The sequence below is a fragment of the Artibeus jamaicensis genome, unplaced genomic scaffold (genome assembly GCF_021234435.1).
Source record: "Artibeus jamaicensis isolate MK-2021 breed Jamaican fruit bat unplaced genomic scaffold, CSHL_Jam_final contig_685, whole genome shotgun sequence".
NCBI classification, from domain to species: domain Eukaryota; kingdom Metazoa; phylum Chordata; class Mammalia; order Chiroptera; family Phyllostomidae; genus Artibeus; species Artibeus jamaicensis.
This window is the reverse complement of record NW_026521924.1, coordinates 15602645-15611226: the sequence shown is the minus strand read 5'-3', so window position 1 is coordinate 15611226 and position 8582 is coordinate 15602645.

The following is an 8582-nucleotide window of genomic DNA, read 5'->3' as shown; positions in this document are numbered from 1 at the left end:
GAAGGCTCTCTTTGTGGGTCTGTGCTGAGCACTTTACCTATTTCATCTCACTTATTCCTCACAACATTGGGTTGCATTATTATACTCATTATACACAGATTTTTTTTTTAAGGCTCAACTGCAGAGGTTGACTCAGGGAGGTCACAGTGAATAAGAGGAGGACCCGGGATTTCTGCCTGGTCTGGATATGAAGCCTTGTTCCTTACCTCTAGGGCCTAAGGACCCTGCATGCCCCACCCAGGGCAGTGGGAAAGGTTCTGATTGCCTCATTCTCCCCTCGCCATGACACTTGCGTTCTGAAGACCCAGCTCTGGAAGTGATTTGCTGTACGATCCAGGGAAGGTTGCTTATTATAACCTCTCTGGCCCTCGGCTTCCTCATCTGTCCAATGGGAACAATAATCCCAAAGCCCTGCCCTGCAGTCAGAGATGTAGCAAGAAAGACACCAGGCCTTGGATGAGAAAGTGGTTGGAAATTGTGAAGTGCAGGGGCCAAACAATGCATAGGACAGTTTTGAAAGATTTTCTGAAAGCATGGGTGTGCCAGGCCAGTGCCCATCGTAGAGAAGTCCAGAGCTCCCACTGCCTCTGTGTGCGAAGGCCGCAGGAGACGGCCAGCTACCAGCCTTCCCCCTTACCTTCCTCCCCCTTGCTAGGGAGGGGAAATGGCCCAGGCTGATTAGTGCAAGCTCACACAGCCACACCCTCCTTCTCCCCTACATCCTGCCACCTCCCGGCAGCAGGAAGAAAGATCTCCATTAGCCTGCCGGCCAACAGGAAAAGGCCAGGCTGTGCAACCCAATTCCTGACGGTTCCTGACATCAAAACTCCCACTTAACCTCTTGAGCAAGTACTGAATTCCTGCCCTCCGAGTGGCAGCAGGGAATGCAAGGTGGTTTCTTGCTCTAGCACCTCTGCGGCTGGCTTTTGCAAATCCTCTCCTCTCTCTGCGCCTCAGTTTCACCTGTCTGTAAAATGGAGACATCTATTATTCCTGGACTGGCTGCAACCATCAACGGAACTGCTGGGAATCTCAACTAGGACATGTTCTGAGTGCCACTAGAAACAGCGAGCCATCTATGTCTTACTCCCTGCCCTGCCCACCTCAAGGCCATAAACAGATCAAATGCTTAGAAAATGTCCGTGAAAGTAAGTGGAGATGGGTGAGCCTTAGGGGTTTAAATGTCTATGACCTTGAACAGGGAGTTTAGTCCAGCTCACAGAGCCCAGAATCCTCATGTGTCAAAAGCAGGATAAGGCTAGTGACCGCCTCAGAAGACTGCCGAAAGGATTAAACAGAAACAGAAGAACAGAATGATAACATTTACTATTCAAGTTAACTTGTGAATCATAAAAGAAATGAGTAAAACAAAGTCCCGGCTCTCAAAGACTTAGCAGTTGTGGTGAAGAGTATTCATCTCTTTTTGAACCGCCTCCAGCCGATTGGCAGGGGCTGCCCAGAGCTGTGTGTAGAGGATTATAAACACCAGATCCACTCCCAGCGTGAAAAGGGGATTGATTATCAATGCCCACCATGGGACAGGAGCAGGGAATGTGGCATCTGGTGTTCGGTGCGTTTGCTGACCCTGCCCTGGTTAGAGAGACACACACGTAGGTAAAGAATATAAGGCAAGTGACTAGTTTGGGGAAGGCAGAATCGGGAGCTTATTGTGTTCAACAAGCTCATGGCATTCAGGACTTGGACACCATACGGAAGGAAGGTCACTCTAGACAGAGGGAACAGCTTGAACACACACACAGTGCCTGAATTGCGACACTTGGGCTGCAAAAAAAAATAGACTATTCCATCAAAGGTGGTTTAGACAGTAAGGACAGGAAGTTCAATGGTGATTTCAGGGCTGGTTAGTTGAGCAGCTCAAAAATGGCAGCAAGTTCCTTAGATTTGTTCTTTGCTGGTATTATGGGCTGGATTGCGTCTCCCAAATTTATATGTCAAAGCACAACATCCAGTTTCTCTGAATGTGACTGTTTCTGAAAATCAGTTAAGATGAGGCCGGAGAGGGGTCTCTAATCTAATCTAACTGGTGTCACTGTAACAGGAGGACGTTTGTCACACAGAGAGACACCAGGGATATGCACACACAGAGGAAAGACCACGAGAAGGTGGCCATCTGCAAGCCAAGGTGAGAGGTCTCAGAAGAAACCAATCCTGCTGGGACCTCGATGTTAGATTTCTAGCCCCCAGAATTACGAGAAAATGAATTTCTGCTGTTGAAGTCGCCCAGCGTGTGGTAATTTGTTTTGGCAGCCTTAGAAAGCTCATACAGCTGGCAAGATGGCTGTGTGACTTTAGGATTATTACTGTTAGGCTTTTGATGCCATCCATCCTTGATGAGGCCAAGGGTTTTTCCCTTTTGGTGTGTTTTTATCATGAGGGAAAACCTTTCTCAGAAATTCTTCAAAAGAATTCCTAAGAATTCTCTTAGGAATCTAAGGCGAGATATATTAGCCAGAACATATTTCGGCTGCTACAAAGACCTAAATAACAGTGGCTTAGACATGATAGATGCTTATCTCATCTATCACAAAAGTACCCAGAGCAGGTGTGGGAGCCCCGTGTACGAAAGACTCAGGGGCTACCTAGCTCGCTGTCCCCTACTAGGGTTTTGCTCTCAGCTTCAAGATGGCTCTCCCCACAGCGGCAGCCCAGCCAGCAGAAGGGTAAACAGGGCCAGGGGAAGCCCAAGCCCCCAGCTTTGAGGAGATGATCTGAAAGGAGCCCCAAGTTCTACTGCTAGTATCCCATTGGCCAGAACTTATTTTCATGGCAGTGCCTATTGCAAAGGAGCTGGGAAATGTGGCCTGGATGAATATGCCTCCCCCCACTAAATATTCCCTTATAGAACAAGGGGTGGCTTCTGGGGGACACATAGTGGTCTCTGCCTCACAGAATTGGGTCACCTGCCCCCAATCCCACCAATCCTCCGTCATGGGGATTATCTTGGACCAATGGTTCTCAAACTTGAGTGTGCATCAAAATCACCCATAAAGCTTATAAAAGCGTGTGGCTCCCTACCCCACAGTGGCTGATTCAGTGGGTCTGGGGTGGGGCCTGATAAGTAGCATTTCTAACGAGTTCCCCGGTGCTGCTGGTCTGGGAACCACTCTGAGAACGATTGTCCTAGGCCAATGGTGACCTTCTTTTGGGGGCCAGGTAGGTGAGAATACACTCCCTGAACACTTGGGACGGGGCCTGCTAGGAAAGTGGGGCTTTACCTGTGTGAAAGAATGCTGAGCGAGGCCGTTGGTGGCAACCAGGAGAGTCCCACAGAAACAGAAAGATGGGTGATTTGGAGAGGACTCTGGGGGGGCTGACAGGGTAATGTTGGAGATGAAGTGCAAGAGGTAATTTGGGCTCAGCCTGTGAAAAAGTCATCGGGCTTTGACCTTCATCCTGAAAGCCCTGGGGAGTCACTGGAGGTGCTAAAGCAAGGAGAGGTCAGGATCAGATTTGCAGGAGGATGCGTTAAAGCAGCGGTCCTCCAAGTGAGGTCCTCAGACCCCTTGCACCAGAATCTTCTAAAGGCAGATTCCCAGGCAGGCTCTATCCACTCACTGGTTATGGAGACCAAAATCGGCCCCTCTACCCCGAGGGATCCTGATGCATTCTGGAGTTTGAGACCCACTGGATTACAGGATGAAAAACAGAGGCAGGGAGACCTGACGGAAGCGCCGTAATGGCAGGGACCATATCCGTTTTAGTTTTCCCTTCACTGTGCCTGAAAGAGTGCCTGGCATACAGTAGGTACTCAATAAATATTTGGGTTTGGGGCTTTAGAAACCTCAGGCTGGGCCCTGATTTTGTCGTGGACTCATTCTCTGACCTCTGGCAAGTCGGCTCCCACCCCATTCCCCACCCCCGCTTATTTGTAAAATGAAGAGTTTGAAAATAATTCCTAAAACTTTTGTGGAACCCTCTCCTTTCTGGTTGATTGATTGAGCCTCTGTCCAATCAACAGGGAGTTTGTGTAACAACCTAACCTCGCCCAACCGATCGTGTTTGTTTCTGGCCGTGGATGTCCTTCCTCTCCACTCTCACCTCCCCTGTCTCCTAATAGCCCAGAACAGCAAAGCAATAGGACACAGAAAACATGTACTGAAATGACTTTTAATATCTCATGTCGCAGTAAAATTAAAAATATACAAAAAGTTTGTGGTGTACAAAAGAGTCTCAGTACAGAAGCCCCGGCTTGGGGCCCCTCCCCCTCCTGGGGGAAGCGCAGAGGCGTGACTGGGGGCGGAGGACGGAGGATGGCACAGATGTAGTAAATACTGGGAGGTCGGACAGGACCAGGGAACGGGAATGGGCAGGGGCAGGGGCCGTTTGGGAGGGAAGAGAGAATCCAGAGGGGAGAATCACCGGGAGTTGTGCTGAAGGAGGGGACTCGGCCCCTCAGGCATGGCTAGTGGTTCCTGCAGTGGGGGTTGGGGTGCAGGGGTCAGGGCTGGGGGTGCCCCAGTGGCACTCTTAAACACCCTGCCTGCCACCAACTCACTGTGGGCCCTTGGGCTGGCCGCCTCGCCAGGCCCTCCCTTCCGGGAAAGCAGGATACTGGGCCATTAAACTACTTGATTCCCACCTGGGAGCCCCAGGCCTTGGTCTGCAGAGGCAGAAATGGGGGCCCACTCCTGCTCTTGAGAATTGTGTCAACACTCCAACAGAACACAGCTCCTCCCCAACCGTCAAGCCCTAGAAGCTAACTTGAGGTCTTGGCAGCATTTATCTGCAATCAAAAGCTCAGCTTGAGTTAATTTAATATGGTAAAATTAATTATTCTTCAAGAATTGAGGCCTGTTTGGAAGAAAGAAGAAAACTCCCAAACTCTAGGATCTCAGGGGTGAAAATAATAAGAGGGGGCTCTGGGAATCGTTCGAGTCCCTTGCAGCTGTTTATGACTGGTTCAGGAAACCCAGGGGTTGGGGGCTTTTGTTTATGAGCCCCCCTAAGTTTGACGATCTGGTCCAGTGGAGGCTGGCCTGGCTGGGAGTCTGAGACTTGGTGACAGAGGGAGATGGAGGAATATCCGCGTCCCGTCTGGTGCCTTTTTCTTCCCCTTTTGTCTCAGGCTATCCTCCGTTCTGGGATTATTGCAGGTGCCTCAGGGCTCTCACCCCTTCATCCTGGCCTGGGGTGCCCTTACAGTGATTGTGCATAGAATAAAGACCAGGATTGCTGGGGGAGGGCAGCCCCCTCCTTGCAGTGAGGAGGGAAGGGTGAAGAGGGCCAGGCACAGAGGACCGCTCCTCTCTCCCTGGGGAATTTTCTGCTTCCAGGAACCAGGCCATCCCAGAAGGAGCCTTCGTCTCCCACTTCTACAATGCCTTGCTCTTCCTCCCCTTGCCTCTACCTGAAGCAGCCAGGAACCCACAAATGTCCTAGCTCCTCCCCAAACAGAAGGGCACATACAGTTCCTTTTTCCTGTCGGAAGAGGTACTCTGGCCCCATCTCCACTGCTGCCCTAGTGGCTTGGCACTCAGTCCCTTTCATGGAATCACAAAGCACATTGGTACAGAAATCGAGAGCTCCGCCCCCTGCAGGCCCAAGCTCCAGCTGTACCTGGACCCAAGGCAGGGGCCAAAGGTGGCAGGGGCCTGGCACAGGATGAGAGCAGATGGATTCGGCTTTCAGCCTCATCCCGTGGACTGCCCTCGACCCACCGCAGATTCATCCAACCAGAGGCCCCCCCATTAGAGAAGACCTAGCCCCTAAACTAGCCCGCTCAGGCACTGGAGGGGTCTGTAGCCCTTATCAGATGGTGGTCCCTAAATCAGGGACCCGGGGACTCCCTGACCTCCCTTGCCTTTTCAACTCAGAGGGCAGTGGGGCCAAACCTCAGGTGGCCGGGGTGGTGAGGGTTCAGGGTTGGACTGGAGAAGTCTCAGAGGGAGCCAGGGCCTCTGTCCTTAACTTCCCCAGAGCGGTGTCCAGACTCCGTAGGGCTCCACGGAATGTTCTGGTTTGGAACCAGAGGTTTCAAACTGGTGGCCCGTGGCCCGAATATCGAGTGTTTAGTTTGGCCAGCACTGGCTTTTTCAAAAATTGGAACTTCAGTGCCTGTAGGCGGGATACACACTTTCTCTTGCCACATTCTCATTTTCTCTCCCTGGAGGCACTGGAATGTGCAGCCTACCCTGGAAAACCTCCCCCCACTGAGGTTTCTGCCAACTCCGAGCCCAGGTGAGCTCCAAGGGGAGGACCTGCGGAACACTGGCCCTGAGCAGGGCACTGGGGCTGCCAGGCTAGACCTTCCCTGGATACGCCCAGCCGCCTTGACCTTCACCCTGAGACCTGGACATTCCCCAGGCCTTGCCTTCCCTGCCCTCTGCCTCCTCCAGTTCTCACGGGTGACACACCCCTGGGGGACACAAGTAGAGCAGGGAGCTGGCTAGGGCAAAGGCAGATTTGGGGGATGGGGCAGATGAGAGGAGGGAACCAAAAAGCCTTTCCTGTCGGGGCGGGGTGGAGGTCTGTGCTGTTTAACCGGGGTGGCGATTACAAGGCACGTGGTGCATCAGTGCGTGGAGGTATGAGGAGGAGTGTGTGGTGCCTGGAGAGGCTCGGGGAGCACAGTCGGTAGGAGGGATCAGTTCAGGAAAACTAAGACGGAAGTCTGTCCTGGGAATGGGGACACTGGTCTCTTGGGGATGGAGATACTGAGGGCAGAGCAGGGCCTGGCATTCTGGGTACCCAGTGTCCTGTTCTCTTCTGCTCCTGGAAAAATTAAGACAGACCCAACTGTGTCTCGGCTCCAGGAAAAGCCTGACTCTGCACTGACTTCATGTGATCCTGGGCAGCCCCCGGCCCTCTCCGGGCCTCCATTTCCCCTTTACAGTGGAAGTAAAGGGCAGGTGACTCCGGGGACCCCAAGGGCTCCACGGGACTGTGGTTCTGGAACCTGCTGTCACGTGAGGACGCTGTAGGGATTCTGGGGATTACTGAGCAGCGAGGCTGGGGAAGGGGGTATACTACGGGAAGGAGGAGCCAGGGATTCAGGGGACCCAGTTTTGGTGGGGAAGAGACTGGCTGAGGTAGATCGTCACAGAAACAAACGCAAAACAACAGCTCAAATGGGCTGGTGCCCTTTTCTACAGCGACTTCTCTAACCCAGTGAAACAAGGGGACTGGCAGGGTCCAGATGACGTGGAGGATGAGCTGGTGAAGAGGGACCTCAGGCCTGGGAGGGATGGAGGGTGGGGAGCTTTTAAGGGGCTGAACTTTTTCCTGAGGGTGAGAAGCAGGAGGAGGTGCCCGCAGCCCTCTCCGGGGGCCATTTCTGCCGCTCCGATGTCCTAGCACGCGGAGGTTCTGAGCGAAGGTTTGTGGGATTGACAAGATGTTGACAAGATGAGGGGGCTGGGGACGGAGTAAGGTCCAAAAACGTGGCCGTGGCTTCTCTGAGAGCCTCAAGCCACACCTCAGCACTGCCGCTCAGTCTTAGCCCTGTTCCCTGGTGTCTCCTGGAGCCGGAAGAACTCCCAGCTCCCGGGAAAGGTATTTTTGAACTTTCCCTTTTAGGGTGATGGAGAATGGGGCAGCCGGAGGGGCCATTCCAGGACACTGGGGAGTAAAACAACTTGCCAAGGGTGCACTCACGCCACATCTTTGAGCCTCGTTTCCTCCTCTGTAAGATGGGTGAGAACACTTCTTGTAGAGGGAAGCTGCAAGCAGCGGAGAGTTTAAGTGAAACAAGATGCGGTGGAAACTCCCAGCACAGTCGGCCCTGGGGAAACAGGTGGATCCGGGTCCGAGGTGCACATTCGCCATCTCACAAAGGGCTTCAACAGGTGTGCGCTGGTCTCCAAAGACTGATTTGAGCAGATCAAGGGGGCTGGATGGACCCACCGGGAGGGTCTGGGACACCCTCTGGCTTCCCCGACCACCTGTCACCTTGAGGCCAGGTTCCTAAGGCTTCTTAGGGATCAGGGAAGTGGAAGGAGGGGAAAGCATTCTTTGTGTGTGGGGGAGGGATGTACACACCATCTTGGCGCAAGTACTGGGGCGTGAGGTGACTTGTGTCACAGGTGTGATGTGTGCTTCTATGTGTGTGTGTAACGTAGGTGGTCCTATTCTCTGCCTTTGGGGTCACCCTGCACCCTGAGTGTGGCCCCCTCCCTGCATCCTCGGCCTGCTCACTATCACCCATCACTATCTGATGGAACGGCCAGGAGCCTGGAAACTTGTGAAACTAGCTGCCACCCTGGGCCTCAGTTTCCCATCTATGGTCCCAGGGAGGCTGACCCAGAGAGGGCTGAATGCTCCTCTAATTTGCATAGTCTAGGACTATCACAATCCACCTCACCCCCAGCCCAGGTCTGCAGGTGGCCTTCACTTCATCTGTTGTGCCCCTGCAGGGAACGCACCTTAGGTGGCATGGGGGAGTGGGGACAAGACGGGGGTCTTCTAAGCTCTGCCTAGAGGCTTTGCCCCCCACCCCCCACAGACTGCCTACTCCCACACTCCCCACTCTATCCAAGACTGGCTGTCCCAGATGGAGAAGAGGGGCCCTGGATGAATGATGTCATGGGCACCACGGGGTCTTTGGGACATGGGAGAGGACCACA